The following is a 17,608-nucleotide window of genomic DNA, read 5'->3' on the forward strand; positions in this document are numbered from 1 at the left end:
GGTGGCTGTTTAACAGTCTGATGGCCTTGAGTTAGAAGCTGTTTTTCAGTCTCTCTGTCCCAGCTTTGATGCACCTGTACTGACCTCGCCTTCTGGATGATAGCGGGGTGAACAGGCAGTGGCTCGGGTGGTTGTTGTCCTTGATGATCTTTATGGCCTTCCTGTGACATCGGGTGGTGTAGGTGTCCTGGAGGGCAGGTAGTTTGCCCCCGGTGATGCATTGTGCAGACCTCACTACCCTCTGGAGAGCCTTACGGTTGTGGGCGGAGCAGTTGCCGTACCAGGCGGTGATACAGCCCGCCAGGATGCTCTCGATTGTGCATCTGTAGAAGTTTGTGAGTGCTTTTGGTGACAAGCAGAATTTCTTCAGCCTCCTGAGGTTGAAGAGATGCTGCTGCGCCTTCTTCACGATGCTGTCTGTGTGGGTGGACCAATTCAGTTTGTCTGTGATGTTTATGCCGAGGAACTTAAAACTTACTACCCTCTCCACTACTGTTCCATCGATGTGGATAGGGGGGGTGGTGTTCCCTCTGCTGTGTCCTGAAGTCCACAATCATCTCCTTAGTTTTGTTGACGTTGAGTGTGAGGTTATTTTCCTGACACCACACTCCGAGGGCCCTCACCTCCTCCCTGTAGGCCGTCTCGCCGTTGTTGGTAATCAAGCCTACCACTGTTATGTCGTCCGCAAACTTGATGATTGAGTTGGAGGCGTGTGTGGCCCACGCAGTTGTGGGTGAACAGGGAGTACAGGAGAGGGCTCAGAACGCACCCTTGTGGGGCCCTAGTGTTGAGGATCAGCGGGGTGGAGATGTTGTTGCCTACCCTCACCAACTGGGGGCGGGCTCGAGCTTGATGACGAGTTTGGAGGGTACTATGGTGTTAAATACTGAGCTGTAGTCGACGAACAGCATTCTCACATAGGTATTCCTCTTGTCCAGATGGGTTAGGGCAGTGTGCAGTGTGGTTGAGATTGCATCGTCTGTGGACCTATTTGGGCGGTAAGCAAATTGGAGTGGGTCTAGGGTGTCAGGTAGGGTGGAGGTGTTATGGTCCTTGACTAGTCTCTCAAAGCACTTCATGATGACGGAAGTGAGTGCTACGGGGCGGTAGTCGTTTAGCTCAGTTACCTTAGCTTTCTTGGGAACAGGAACAATGGTGGCCCTCTTGAAGCATGTGGGAACAGCAGACTGGGATAGGGATTGATTGAATATGTCCATAAACACACCAGCCAACTGGTCTGCGCATGCTCTGAGGGCGCGGCTGGGGATGCCGTCTGGGCCTGCAGCCTTGCGAGGGTTAACACGTTTAAATGTTTTACTCACCTCGGCTGCAGTGAAGGAGAGTCCGCATGTTTTCGTTGCAGGCCGTGTCAGTGGCACTGTATTGTCCTCAAAGAGGGCAAAAAAGTTATTAGTCTGCCTGGGAGAAAGACATCCTGGTACGTGACGGGGCTGGTTTTCTTTTTGGAATCCGCAACCCAAAGGTTGCGACTTCGAATCTCATTACTGACAACATTGGCATTTTAGCTAATTAGCAACTTTTCAACAACTTACTACTTTTGTAGCTACTTTTCATGTTAGCTAACCCTTCTCCTAACCTAAATCCTAAACTTAACCCAAACCCCTAGCCTAGCTAACATTACTCACCTAGCTAACATTAGCCACCTAGCAAGAATTCGCAACATATCATGCGTTTTACAAATTCGTAGGTAGGAATAGTATAGTAGGATTTGCAAATTCGTAACATATAATACAAATTGTAATTTGGAACATATCATACGAAATGAGTGATGGACATGAACAAATGAATGCATACCATACGAAACATAACATATCACACTAAATTGAGTGTCTCAGTCACGATCGTCGTAAAGGGGAGACCAAAGCGCAGCGTGATTAGAATACATTCTTTTATTGAAGGAAGAACACAAAGAACAGTTAAACAAAAATAACAAAACGAACGTGACGCTATGACCAACGAGTGCAGACACAGGCAACTTCACATAGACAATAACCCACGAACCACAATACAAAACAGGCTTCCTAAATATGGTTCCCAATCAGAGACAACGACAAACACCTGCCCCTGATTGAGAACCAAATCAGGCCAAAACACATAGAAACAGACAAACTAGACATGCAAAATAGAATGCCCACTCATATCACACCCTGACCAAACAAAACATAGAAACAAACAACGCAAATAATGGTCAGAGTGTGATAGTCCCGGATTTACATACAGAATAATACAAAATGCTCTGAGACCAGGTTGGCTTTCAAAAACGTTTATAGTGAAACCCAGAAGCAAAGCTCAACTAGCAGTCATAAAAAAACAGTCACTAAGACATTAACCCATCTGGTGTGCTCTCTGTGTCAACACATAACTTTTTATCATTAGAAAGTAAATTGCTAAAGGCTCAGGTGAATAAATTAAGCAAATCAGGCTAGCTTTTCGACACCAGTAAGTATGTGTCTTGATGAGGAGCTATCAGAATGTTAGTCTGACTTGTCCTTGTTGAATTAAACTACTCATGTATAGCCATTCAACTGCTCCAGAGTAAATTGAGCATTAGTCTTGTTTTTGGTGAGGTTATGTGGTGAGATTAAGTACCTATAACTGATCACAGTCATACCTGTTTTGACTAACCACTGTCTCCCCCTTATACATAAGGAACTTGGCCAAGGGGTGTATGCTTTTCTTCTTTGTATGCACCACACACAGTCACACTCACGTAAAAATAGACCAGACTCATACACCATGAATAAGTAGATTTACTGGGAGGTTTCTGGCCATGCCCTCATAGCTAAGCTTTAATATTAGGCCAATCAACATGAGTCAGTTAACACTCTAGTGAATACACTTTGTGGGTTATTTCATTAAATGTCTGTGTGCCTGCTTGCTTGAAACCCTCATCCACCCACACCCCATCATTCCTACCCACCATCTAGCACAATATGAAACCAGTAGAACCTCCCCTCTCAGTCTACCTCCCTCTGCCCTGGGGCCTTCCATGGGAATTTGCGGCATTTGAATCCACCTCACCGTATCCAAAAAAGACAGAAGGAAAAAACAAAACTATATGAAGACAATGTTTGGCATCTGTGGACTGATGATTCATGTCAGTGGCCAATCATTCTCAGACAGAGCACAATGAAGATTGTTTATGACACATGAGAAGACAGGGACATTCTGATCTGTTCTCTGTTATTTTCAGTTTGAATGTCACGTTCACAAGTACAGTGAAATATCCTTCTAGACCCAACAATGCAATAATCAATATCAATGTAGCACTAAAATACCATAAGGTAGAACAAAAAACACAAGTAAAAAAATCAGAAATAAGATGAATATGAGAAAGTAAGTATGCTATATACAGGGATCAGTCAGTTCCAATACCATATTTCCAATGTGCAGGGATACTGGAGTGATAGAGGTGGGGTAAGGTGAGTAGGCATCAAGATATATGATAAACAGAATAGCAGCAGCCTATATGATGATCATATGTAAGTGTGTGTGCGTGTGTATGTGTGTAGAGTCAGTATAAATGTGTGTGTTGTGTGTGTGTGTTTTACTGTCAGTGTGCATGAGTTTGTAGAGTCCTGTGAGTATGCATAGAGACAAAAATAAAATGCCAGGGTCTACTGAGATAGTCCATGTAGCCATCTAGTTAGCTATTTAGCAGTCTTATGGCTTGGGGATAAAAGCCTGTTGGTGTCAGACTTGATTCACCGGTACCGCTTGTCTTGTGGAAGCAGAGAAAACAATCTATGGCTTGGGTGGCTTGAGTTTGGAGTCTGGATGGCAGAGAGTTAGGCCCTAGTGATTTACAGTGCATTCAGGCCCCTTGACTTTTTCCACATTTTGTTACGTTACAGCCATATTCTAAAATTTATTAAATGTTTGTTTTTTTCCTCATCAATCTACACACAATACCCCGTAATGACAAAATAAAAACAGGTTTTTAGAAATGTAGCAAATGTCCCTCAGTAGGGGAGAGTGAGATAAGCTGTCACACGGGTAAGTTGTCAAACTGTTCATACCTCCAACACAAGAGATGCTATCTCAAAAATCAAATAGCTACTTTGTGTGACTACACAAATTGTGAATTTCCTGTTCACATGTGGTCAAGGTCACTCTAATCTGAGATGAGCACTATTTTCTTATTTTTCCCCTTCAAAAGGTAAAAAATTGGCATTTTACATTTTATGCAATAAAACTTTGTTAAGTATGAATGTTCAAAATTATAACTTTGCACTGAGTAGAGGAGACAGTAACGTCTCTTGATACTTTAGCTGCAGTCTTAGGTTGAGCTAACCTTGAGATTTAGTCAACATTAGCACACATGTCAGTTTGGGGCAAGTTGTCTCAATGACCTTGGGGCAAGTCTTCACATGTGACAACTTGCCCTAGTATACATAGACACATAGAAAATGCTAAGAAAATCATTGTGATATTGTATAATCAGCTCTGATAATAGTATTAAATGTTACTGTAAATGGATTATTATATATGCACGTATAGTTTAGAGCAGCAGACCTATCCCTAGACTACACAAGACAGGCTCTGGTGTATGTGTGTGTCTACTAACACACTACATGCCTACTGTATGACAGTATATCCACACACACACATACTACTTCATACAGTGTCATGAATTTAGTGTGGTGTTATGAATTGCATTGTGGCAACAAGGATAGTAGACAGGGAAGTGGGTGTAATAAGCCTGTAATGAATATGTAATTGCAATGAGGAAATGTGTTTTTGAAGGAAAAATGGAAGGAAAGAAAGAGGGTTAGACATTTTAAAAGAAAGACAGAATGGCAGCACACCACCTGGCATAATGTTATAGGCAGTGAGGCAGGTGAAGTTGCAGAACAAATCAATCAGGAGAACAGGGAAGGATTTTTACATAAATTACCGTACTCTGACTCGATATTGTCAAAAGGTTACCAAAGAAGAAGTTGAAAGTCAGACAGTCATGCCAACGACAGTAGTTGGCTATACAAAGCCACGGCAGGTTTATTCACCTGATTTAGAGATGCAGCTTGTTCAGTATATTACTAGGTCAGCTGACATTTATTTTGGTCTGTTGCAAAGTGAGGTCAGAAGACTTGCCTCCCAGTTTGCTGTGGCACACCAGCTGAAGTTCGCGCCAATGTGGGCAAAAAAAAAAAAAAAGGCCAGCTCGGAGTGGTTTACAGGCTTCTTAAAGCGGCAACCAACGTGGTTGCTGAGAAAGCCAGAGGCAACTAGCCTTGCCAGGGCAAGTAGCTTCAACAGAGAAAATGTTAATGCTTTCTTCGACAATGTAGCAGAAGTGCTACAGAGATATCAATTTGGACCAGGACACATATGGAGTGTCGATGAAACTGTGGTGACCACTGTACATAAACCTGACAAAGTGGTGGGCAGACGTGGATTCATGCAAGTAGGCTCACTGACCTCCGCTGAAAGGGGAACCCTCGTCACACTGGCCTGTGCTGTCTCAGCCACAGGGAATGGTATAACTCCATATTGTATTTTCCCCCGTGTCAACTTCCGCAATCATTTCCTGATCAACGGGCCACCTGGCAGCAAAGGAGGGGCAAATCCCTCTGGGTGGATGAAAGATGTGCACTTTGCTGACTTCCTGAAACATTTTGTCGAGCATACGAAGTGCTCAAAGGAGAAGCCCTGTTTACGCCTTTTGTAAAAACAGGAGTCTCATCTATCCAGTGATTGACTCAATTATGCCAAAGAAAATTGCATAATTTTGTTATTATTCCCACCCCATTGCGCTCATCAGCTTCAACCCTTAGACAGGTCTGTCTATAGGCCGCTAAAGAGGCACATCAACACCATGTGTGATGCCTGGATGAGGAACAATCCAGTAAGACATTGTCAATTCATGATATTCCTGGGATTGTGGCAATCGCCTATCCTCTGGCTGCAACCCCCTTGAACATTCCGGCTGGCTTTAGGGTGACTGGAGTACAACCTTACAACATGAATGTATTTCTGGAAACAGAGTTTGCGCCATCCTACGTTACAGATCTCCCCTTCAGAACCAAACCCTACCAGTCCCCAGCACCAACTCTGCCCTGGCAGGCCACAGCAACATCCCAGCCCTGCCAGGCCCCAGCACCAACCTGCCAGGCTCCAGCACCATTTCATCCCTGCCAGGCCCCAACACCATTCCAGCCTTGCTTAGCACGAGCACCTGCCCAGTTCTTACGCTAGCACCAGCTCACCCTTGCCCAGCAATGCCATTGCTGACAGCGGACTACCAACTCCAGAGGACATCCGGCCATATCCAAAAGCTGGCCCCTGAAAACCAGCTTGCAAAGGAAGAAAACAGAGCAAAACAGCAATTCTATCTGACACACTAGTGAAGCAGGTACTATAAATAGAAAATAATAAGTCACAATCTAGCAAAAGGCTGTTTCCGAAAGAAAGGGAAGCAAGGGGGGGTGGGAGGAGTCAATCAGGATCTGCAACGACAAGGCAGCAGCTTAAAAAAAAATCGTAGAAGAGTCATCATCAGATGAAGAGGAGTGCTTCTGCCTCGTCTGTGTGGAGCCATTTTCAAACAGCCTTCCTAAGGAGACTTGGGTGAAGTGTGTGAGATGCAACAAATAGGCCCATGATGCTTGCACCTCAGGCCAGGCAATTTGTGTGCCAGAACTGACTCTGAAGATGAGTCTGATACGAATGTATGTCGTATAGGCTGTTACAAAACTGTGTATTAGTGCATTAGTGTGTTTAAACACCACGTCTGTTTTGTTAAGACTTTCGACATTTAAGCAAGTTATCTGTAGCATTACATTACATTCAGATTCCAACAACTATCGTGCATCTATGTGCACACCAGAGAACTTTCGATTTCAAAGTAAAAGTAAAAGTGGTTGTGCAACTTATTGTTTTGATTGAAATGCATGATTTGCCAGATTCTCTAGGCATGATTGTTTTGATTTTAAGGTCGTTAATAAAGTTGAGCTTGGTTTTGAATTTGATATTAAAATCAATATTCACAATTAATTAGTTGTGTCCTTATTTGTTGATAATCCAATGTGACAACTTACACGATGTAGTGTGACAATTTACCCGCTGATGGGGCAAATTGTCACAAGTGCACACTATTTAACAATCTACAACTCCATACTGAAATAAGATAGGAAGCTGTAATGAATACAAAATATGTGCCCAAGACTTCCTCCTTTCATTTGGTATGACGTTTATACCATTGTGATGTATTGTGCCCAGTAAATGTTAGACAGCATGAAAAGTGTGACAACATACCTCGCTCTCCCCTACTTTGTTGAAGCACCTTTGGCAGCGATTACAGCCTCAAGTCTTCTTGGGTATGGCGCTACAAGCTTGGCACACCTGTATTTGGGGATTTTGTCCCATTCTTCTCTGCAGATCCTCTCAAGCTCTGTCAGGTTGGATGGGGAGCGTAACTGCACAGCTATTTTCTGGTCTCTCCGGAAATGTTAGATCGGGTTCAAGTCCAGGCTCTGGCAGGGCCACTCAAGGACATTCAGAGACTTGTCCCGAAGCCACTCCTGCATTTTCTTGGCTGTGTGCTTAGGGTCATTGTCCTGTTGGAAGGTGAACCTTCGCCCCAGTCTGAGGTCAAAATCAAATCAAATAGCATTTGTCACACGCTCCTAAAACAACATGTGTAGACATTACCGCGAAATGCTTAAGTCCTGAGCACACTGGAGCAGGTTTTCCTAAAGGATCTCTCTGTACTTTGCTCCCTTCATCTTTCCCTCAATCCTGATGAGTCTCCCAGTCCCTGCTGCTGAAAAACATCCCCACAGCATGATGCTGCAACCACCATGCTTCACCGTAGGAATGGTGCCAGGTTTCCTCCAAACGTTACGCTTGGCATTCAGGCCAAAGAGTTCAATCTTGGTTTCATCAGACCAGAGAATCTTGTTTGTTAAACTGTTAAACAGCCACCACTAACATTGAGTGGCTGCTGCCAACACACTGACACTGACTCAACTCCAGCCACTTTAATAATGGGAATTGATGGGAAATGATGTAAATATATCACTAGCCACTTTAAACAATGCTACCTTATATAATGTTACTTACCCTACATTATTCATCTCATATGCATACGTATATACTGTACTCTATATCATCGACTGCATCCTTATGTAATACATGTATCACTAGCCACTTTAACTATGCATTTTACATTACATTTACATTTAAGTCATTTGGCAGACGCTCTTATCCAGAGCGACTTACAAATTGGTGAATTCACCTTATGACATCCAGTGGAACAGCCACTTTACAATAGTGCATCTAAATCATTTAAGGGGGGGGTGAGAAGGATTACTTTATCCTATCCTAGGTATTCCTTAAAGAGGTGGGGTTTCAGGAGTCTCCGGAAGGTGGTGATTGACTCCGCTGTCCTGGCGTCGTGAGGGAGTTTGTTCCACCATTGGGGGGCCAGAGCAGCGAACAGTTTTGACTGGGCTGAGCGGGAACTGTACTTCCTCAGTGGTAGGGAGGCGAGCAGGCCAGAGGTGGATGAACGCAGTGCCCTTGTTTGGGTGTAGGGCCTGATCAGAGCCTGGAGGTACTGCGGTGCCGTTCCCCTCACAGCTCCGTAGGCAAGCACCATGGTCTTGTAGCGGATGCGAGCTTCAACTGGAAGCCAGTGGAGAGAGCGGAGGAGCAGGGTGACGTGAGAGAACTTGGGAAGGTTGAACACCAGACGGGCTGCGGCGTTCTGGATGAGTTGTAGGGGTTTAATGGCACAGGCAGGGAGCCCAGCCAACAGCGAGTTGCAGTAATCCAGACGGGAGATGACAAGTGCCTGGATTAGGACCTGCGCCGCTTCCTGTGTGAGCCAGGGTCGTACTCTGCGGATGTTGTAGAGCATGAACCTACAGGAACGGGCCACCGCCTTGATGTTAGTTGAGAACGACAGGGTGTTGTCCAGGATCATGCCAAGGTTCTTAGCGCTCTGGGAGGAGGACACAATGGAGTTGTCAACCGTGATGGCGAGATCATGGAACGGGCAGTCCTTCCCCGGGAGGAAGAGCAGCTCCGTCTTGCCGAGGTTCAGCTTGAGGTGGTGATCCGTCATCCACACTGATATGTCTGCCAGACATGCAGAGATGCGATTCGCCACCTGGTCATCAGAAGGGGGAAAGGAGAAGATTAATTGTGTGTCGTCTGCATAGCAATGATAGGAGAGACCATGTGAGGTTATGACAGAGCCAAGTGACTTGGTGTATAGCGAGAATAGGAGAGGGCCTAGAACAGAGCCCTGGGGGACACCAGTGGTGAGAGCGCGTGGTGAGGAGACAGATTCTCGCCACGCCAACTGGTAGGAGCGACCTGTCAGGTAGGACGCAATCCAAGCGTGGGCCGCGCCGGAGATGCCCAACTCGGAGAGGGTGGAGAGGAGGATCTGATGGTTCACAGTATCGAAGGCAGCCGATAGGTCTAGAAGGATGAGAGCAGAGGAGAGAGAGATAGCTTTAGCAGTGCGGAGCGCCTCCGTGATACAGAGAAGAGCAGTCTCAGTTGAATGACTAGTCTTGAAACCTGACTGATTTGGATCAAGAAGGTCATTCTGAGAGAGATAGCGGGAGAGCTGGCCAAGGACGGCACGTTCAAGAGTTTTGGAGAGAAAAGAAAGGGATACTGGTCTGTAGTTGTTGACATCGGAGGGATCGAGTGTAGGTTTTTTCAGAAGGGGTGCAACTCTCGCTCTCTTGAAGACGGAAGGGACGTAGCCAGCGGTCAGGGATGAGTTGATGAGCGAGGTGAGGTAAGGGAGAAGGTCTCCGGAAATGGTCTGGAGAAGAGAGGAGGGGATAGGGTCAAGCGGGCAGGTTGTTGGGCGGCCGGCCGTCACAAGAAGCGAGATTTCATCTGGAGAGAGAGGGGAGAAAGGTTAGAGTACAGGGTAGGTCAGTGTGAGCCGAACCAGCGGTGTCGTTTGACTTAGCAAACGAGGATCGGATGTCGTCGACCTTCTTTTCAAAATGGTTGACGAAGTCATCTGCGGAGAGGGAGGGGGGATTCAGGAGGGAGGAGAAGGTGGCAAAGAGCTTCCTAGGGTTAGAGGCAGATGCTTGGAATTTAGAGTGGTAGAAAGTGGCTTTAGCAGCAGAGACAGAGGAGGAAAATGTAGAGAGGAGGGAGTGAAAGGATGCCAGGTCCGCAGGGAGGCGAGTTTTCCTCCATTTCCGCTCGGCTGCCCAGAGCCCTGTTCTGTGAGCTCGCAATGAGTCGTCGAGCCACGGAGCGGGGGGAGGACCGAGCCGGCCTGGAGGATAGGGGACATAGAGAGTCAAAGGATGCAGAAAGGGAAGAGAGGAGGGTTGAGGAGGCAGAATCAGGAGATAGGTTGGAGAAGGTTTGAGCAGAGGGAAGAGATGATAGGATGGAAAAGGAGAGAGTAGCGGGGAGAGAGAGCGAAGGTTGGGACAGCGCGATACCATCCGAGTAGGGGCAGTGTGGGAAGTGTTGGATGAGAGCGAGAGGGAAAAGGATACAAGGTAGTGGTCGGAGACTTGGAGGGGAGTTGCAATGAGGTTAGTGGAATAACAGCATCTAGTAAAGATGAGGTCGAGCGTATTGCCTGCCTTGTGAGTAGGGGGGGAAGGTGAGAGGGTGAGGTCAAAAGAGGAGAGGAGTGGAAAGAAGGAGGCAGAGAGGAATGAGTCAAAGGTAGACGTGGGGAGGTTAAAGTCGCCCAGGACTGTGAGAGGTGAGCCGTCCTCGGGAAAGGAGCTTATCAAGGCATCAAGCTCATTGATGAACTCTCCGAGGGAACCTGGAGGGCGATAAATGATAAGGATGTTAAGCTTGAAAGGGCTGGTAACTGTGACAGCATGTGTATTTCTGTTTATTTTTAATAGAATTGCAAACATTTCTAAAAAAAACTGTTTTCATGTCAGACCTTTTGAACCACCTGAGGGGGAAGAGGCGCGGTCGCGCCCTCTTCATATCTGTGCTTGGACCATTTTAAGTCCTTAGTGATTTGGACACTGAGGAACTTGAAGCCTTCGACCTGCTCCACTGCAGCCCCCGTTAATGTGGATGGGGGCGTTTTGTTGAAGTCCACGATCAGCTCCTTGGTCTTATTGATGTTGAGGGAGAGGATGTTGTCCCAGCACCACATTGCCAGGTCTGGCCTATCACCATCTTGTCGTGAGCAAACTTGATAATGGTGTTGGAGTCGTGCGTGGCCATGCAGTCGTGGGTGAACAGGGAGTACAGGAGGAAACTAAGCACACACCCCCGCGGGTCCCCCTGTGTTGAGGGTCATGGCGGAGGTGATGTTGCCTACCCTCACTGCCTGGGGTCAGCCCGTCAGGAAGTCCAGGATCCAGTTTCAGAGGCATGTGTTCAGGCCCAGGGTCTTAAACTTGGTGACGAGCTTGGAGAGGACAATGGTGTTGAACACTGAGCTGTAATCAATGAACAACATTCTCACACAGGTATTCCTCCTATCTAGGTGGGTGAGGGCAATTGAGATTGCGTCGTCTATGGATCTGTTGGGGTGGTATGCACATTGGAGTGGGTCTAGGGTGTCTGGGATAATGGAGTTGATTTGTGCCATAACCAGCCTTTCAAAGCACTTCATGATTACAGATGTGAGTGCTACATGGAATAGGAATGATGACGGTCATCTTAAAACATGTGGGTATTACAGACTGGGTCAAGGAGAGTTTGAAAATGGCCATGAATATGCCTGCCAGCTGTTCTGTGCATGCTCTGAGAACGCGCCCAGGAATACGTCAGCCCTTGACCTTGCAAGTGTTGAACTGATTAAAGACCTAAAACTCACATCTGCGAGATCATCCAGTCGTCTGGGTTGGTGAGGGTCCTCACACCCGGAAGGGTGTTGCTATTGTCGAAGAATGCATAAAATGCATCGATTTCATTTGGTAGAGAGGCATCGTTGGGCAGATCACAGCTGGGTCTTCCTTTCTAATCTGTAATGGACTGTAGCCCCTGCCACATGTGGCGGTCAGCGGAGCCTGTGTAATATGATTCCACCTTGTTACTAGATTGGCCTTTTGCTCATTTGATGACTCTGCAGTGGTCATAACGGGACTTCTTGTTTTTGTTCCTGTCTTCAGCCATCGCCTCAGGGTTGTCTGGGATAGCCCTGTGTGTGGTGACCATGTTCTTTAGCTTAGAGCCAACCTTGGTGTTAATCTAATTGGAACATACATAGGCATGCAAAAGAACAGGTTAAGGAGGGAGGGTACATAGTTTGCATGATACAGGAGGGTATAGGTGCAAATTTCTCAGAACGACCATGCATTGCATGTAAAATAATGAGGTTAACACTAGTAGCACCAGACAGTGAAAGCCCTTTAGAGATAAAAATAAAAGCAGAAAGATAAACGTTCATACCATAATGTGACAACCAGTTGTTTCCGCCCGGCTTTGAGAGTCTCTACACGCTAAATATTGTTAAGTGACTTGTGTGACACAGATACTAAAGCCACAATTATTATAAGGATAGTTCACCCAAATTGCACACTGGTTTCCATTAACCCAGCCTGTTCTCATAGACTAGACATCACATATTAAACGAAAATCCGGGACACTAAATTATTAAGATATGTTACATTTGGTATGGTTAAATAAGACAGACCTCTACATGCATTGTAAGTAGGAAAACCTGCAAAATCAGCAGTGTATCAAATACTTGTTCTGCCCACTGTGTGTGTGTGTATATATATATATATACTGCTCAAAAAAATAAAGGGAACACTTAGACAACACAATGTAACTCCAAGTCAATCACACTTCTGTGAAATCAAACTGTACACTTAGGAAGCAACACTGATTGACAATAGATTTCACATGCTGTTGTGGAAATGGAATAGACAACAGGTGGAAATTATAGGCAATTAGCAAGACACCCCCAATAAAGGAGTGGTTGTGCAGGTGGTGACCACAGACCACTTCTCAGTTCCTATGCTTCCTGGCTGATGTTTTGGTCACTTTTGAATGCTGGCGGTGCTTTCACTCTAGTGTTAGCATGAGATGGAGTAGTGCAGCCCATCCAGGATCAATGCAAGCTGTGGCAAGAAGGTTTGCTATGTCTGTCAACGTAGTGTCCAGAGCATGGAGGCGCTACCAGGAGACAGGCCAGTACATCAGGAGACGTGGAGGAGGCCGTAGGAGGGCAACAACCCAGCAGCAGGACCGCTACCTCCGCCTTTGTGCAAGGAGGAGCAGGAGGAGCACTGCCAGAGCCCTGCAAAATGACCTCCAGCAGGCCACAAATGTGCATGTGTCTGCTCAAACGGTCAGAAACAGACTCCATGAGGGTGGTATGAGGGCCCGACGTCCACAGGTGGGGGTTGTGCTTACAGCCCAACACCGTGCAGGACGTTTGGCAATTGCCAGAGAACACCAAGATTGGCAAATTCGCCATTGGCGCCCTGTGCTCTTCACAGATGAAAGCAGGTTCACACTGAGCACATGTGACAGACGTGACAGGGTCAGGAGTCGCCGTGGAGAACGTTCTGCTGCCTGCAACATCCTTCAGCATGACCGGTTTGGCGGTGGGTCAGTCATGGTGTGGGGTGGCATTCCTTTGGGGGGCCGCACAGCCCTCCATGTGCTCGCCAGAGGTAGCCTGACTGCCATTAGGTACCGAGATGAGATCCTCAGACCCCTTGTGAGACCATATGCTGGTGTGGTTGGTCCTGGGTTCCTCCTAATGCAAGACAATTCTAGACCTCATGTGGCTGGAGTGTGTCAGCAGTTCCTACAAGAGGAAGGCATTGATGCTATGGACTGGCCCTCCCGTTCCCCAGACCTGAATCCAATTGAGCACATCTGGGACATCATGTCTCGCTCCATCCACCAACTCCACGTTGCACCACAGACTGTCCAGGAGTTGGCAGATGCTTTAGTCCAGGTCTGGGAGGAGATCCCTCAGGAGACCATCCGCCACCTCATCAGGAGCATGCCCAGGTGTTGTTGGGAGGTCATACAGGCACATGGAGGCCACACACACTACTGATCCTCATTTTGACTTGTTTTAAGGACATTACATCAAAGTTGGATCAGCCTGTAGTGTGGTTTTCCATTATAATTTTGAGTGTGACTCCAAATCCAGACCTCCATGGGTTGATACATTTTATTTCCATTGATAATTTTTGTGAGATTTTGTTGTCAGCACATTCAACTATGTAAAGAAAAATGTATTTAATAAGAATATTTCATTCATTCAGATCTAGGATGTGTTATTTTAGTGTTCCCTTGATTTTTTTGAGCAGTGTATATATATATATATATATATATATATATAATGACTTGTGGTGGTGGAAACATGTTTTTGTCTGAATACAGCTGTGTTGAACCTTTGCGAAGAATTACAATTGGTTAAGCTTCTCTAGTGTCATTGAGTTATTTACTGAAAATTAGAACGTAACTATGTGATTATTTTCTTTCTTTTTTTGCAAAAGATTTCTAAACCTGTTTTTTCTTTGTCATAATGGGGTATTGTGTATAGATTGGGGGGGGGGGGGGTTATTTAATCAATTTTAGATTAAGGCTGTAATGGAACAAAATGTTATGGGGTCTGAAAACTTTCTGAATGCACTGTATAGGTGATACTAGGATGCATTCTTCAAATCTATTAAACTATAATTATGATAATTAACCTATTCAGAGAAACCCTATCACAACCCAAAACAGTGGTATGAAGTTGTCATGACGTTGCCCTCTTTGGGTGTGGCGAGCCCCATGCCCCTCTCCCTGCCTCCCCCTTTCCTCCTTCAACGAGGCTGCTGTGGTCAGAGAGACATTTTAAATTCCTGAGGATCTCCTCATGGACACACCGTATAGAGAGAGTACATTTCCATAGATAACAGGGGAATTTCTTCCACCTCACAGAACGCGAGGTCCGAACAAACTTCATGTTCCGGAGAAAGTATTGAAGATCGGTGAAGAATCCAGCTACTGGTCCGTTTGTTACAACTTGGGGAAGCTCATGGGAGACGGTGTGGCCACATTACCATAACGCTGTTTATATAATAGCCTCAGATGAGGTTTACATCTAATTGTTGAATAATATGAATGAGTGAGTATGATACTGTTTACACAATTTTACAATGTGATTTTGGACTGTTTAATGAAGGAAAACTCTAAAAGGGAACTGGAGTTAACTAAATCAGAGGACCGCCCCTGAGCCCAGTTAGGGTCAGGCGTCCTGTGACAGCCCTTTTCTGCAATTCCGAATAAAACCCAATTTTGAGAAATTATCACCAGACCATGTTTTTCTCTATTAGGAGGGGACAAAGGTTGTAGACCATTGCTGAATCTTTTAACCATACCACGTGGTTAAACTCTTAGACTATCGATACAGACAGAATAAGAACAAGTCTTTGATATTAACTACTAGTCTGCAGCTAAGAATTCGGTATCGTTGAACGAGAACGACAACCGCCGAAACATCCATTCTATAACGAAACGAATGACTGTCACTTCTGAACTAACCACTATAACCAACAACAGAGACAGAGAGGGAGAGAGAAGGACAATTCTACAATTATCACTATGCAGTGACTTCTTAGTCGACCCCCACTTCCCCTTTTGTCTAACAAGCCGCCATGCCGGTTTAGCCCACTAGGGCACGTTCTCCTACCATTTCTTGTAACCATATTTACTGTTTGTTTATGCATTTCTGTGATAAATAAATGATTTAAGACAATTGATGTATGGATGACTCATAGTGAAGACTGAGTTTGTGCAGATAACCAACAATTTACAATGTTTGGAATGAGACTAACGTGAGGTAAAGTAAATAATTCATTAATTCGAAGACTAATTGATCAGATAAAATATCTGAAAGGTTATTTTAGGAAATGATAACTTTGTAATCTGAATATTTTTCCTTGGTGCCCCGACTTCCTAGTTAATTACAGTTACATGATTAATCAGTTGATCGAGTAATACTAATTACAAAGAATCTTTGATTAAAAACTACTAGTCTTCAATTTAATGATAGTAAAGACACGACAAAGTATTGAAACGGGTAACCTAATGTTGGAGAGTAGGACATTATTCCAAGGTGGGTGACACAAGGACAGCCAGAGAGGAATTGCTGAATCCCCCAGTACTGTGGATGTTTAGATTTTAACTCTCATCAGGCTTTGTTTCACACACACATGTGCACACACCAGACCATGGGAAACATACAAAGGCAGGTTTCACTTGCTACCACTGCAACATTGTATAGTCATATCCCTCAAAGCTATTGGGTTTAATTCTCTACAGTTGTTTTAATCATTCATCTAAATAGGATGTTTACAAGTACATGCGGTTGCTATTCGTTTTTTCTCCACAATAGTTATTGAACCAATCATCTCATGACTATGAAAATGGTATATTCTGAATCTGGGTTTGAGAAGTCAATGAGAAATCTAAAGTCACAACCTAGATTCGAGCAAATGTCTTAAGTAGTTGAACATGTTAATAAGCCAACTTTGTGACAAACTGACACGCTTACATTTTTGCCTTTGATAAGACAACCAGCATATGCGCAGTTTGACGCGAGACGGTCGTTAGACCCGATGACGTTTCTACGCAAGAGCGTAGCTAGCCAACGTCGCCATGACAACCTACAAGTGTGATCGGGGATTTTTATTAAATTTCTACTGTACTGTCTTTGGTATTATTGTGTGTGTAGCTCCGTTTTCTAGCTAGCTAGTGTAACACACGGGATATTAACCTCATCACGTAAACCATGGCCGCTACATTTACCCTCTTTGATCTCCCCCGCAAAAGAGACCGCCCACGTTGGGATATGAATCTGGGTCCCGCATGGGAGCGACCAATGTCTTAGACCATCAGATCAATAGGACATTTTCACATGTTGCTTCCTAAACTTATTATAAAGACGAAATGCAAATTTTTATCACACCAGTAGTGGTGTAGTCTACGTCGATACGGATATCACATTATTGATATCTACATAGTGCATTGATGTGAATCACACTGCTCCTCTCTCATTTAGCTCTTTGCGCTTTACGGATTGTGGATGGCTGTTCTCACAAATCTAAATGTGTATTTGAACCCAATAATGGTTGAATTCAAGAAGTTTAAGCTGCCAATCAATCATTGCTTTTGAAACCAGCGGACATCCAGTGAGAAATTAGCTCTTGCAACAGTTGCATAGTTCGGATCCAAGCCTATGGAATAAAAGTGAGCAATAAAAGCCCCAATCTAATCCATGCTGATAAAATAAAAAAGATCCATAGGCCTCATGAACACATGCTCAAACTTGCACACTTTTGATAGACTTCGAGGGGAAATCTGTATTTGCTACATGTATTTTTGGACTTATAAATGATACAGTTGAAGTCGGAAGTTTACATACACTTAGGTTGGAATCATTAAAACCCGTTTTTAACCCACTCCACAAACTTCTTAAGGTATAGTTTTGGCAGGTCGGTTAGGACATCTACTTTGTGCATGACACAAGGAATTTTTCCAACAATTGTTAACAGACCGATTATTCCACGTGTAATTCACTGTCTCACAATTCCAGTGGGTTAGAAGTTTACATACACTAAGTTGACTGTGCCTTTAAGCAGCTTGGAAAATTCCAGAAAAT

General features: G+C 44.9%; 1 long non-coding RNA gene across 1 annotated transcript in view; it reads left to right on the plus strand.

The window, feature by feature from the left end:
• Positions 1-17,608, plus strand: part of LOC135548492 (uncharacterized) — a 34,885-nt gene that overhangs the window by 1,579 nt on the left and 15,698 nt on the right. The window lies entirely within an intron of this gene.

The sequence above is a fragment of the Oncorhynchus masou genome, chromosome 11 (genome assembly GCF_036934945.1).
Source record: "Oncorhynchus masou masou isolate Uvic2021 chromosome 11, UVic_Omas_1.1, whole genome shotgun sequence".
NCBI lineage: Eukaryota > Metazoa > Chordata > Actinopteri > Salmoniformes > Salmonidae > Oncorhynchus > Oncorhynchus masou.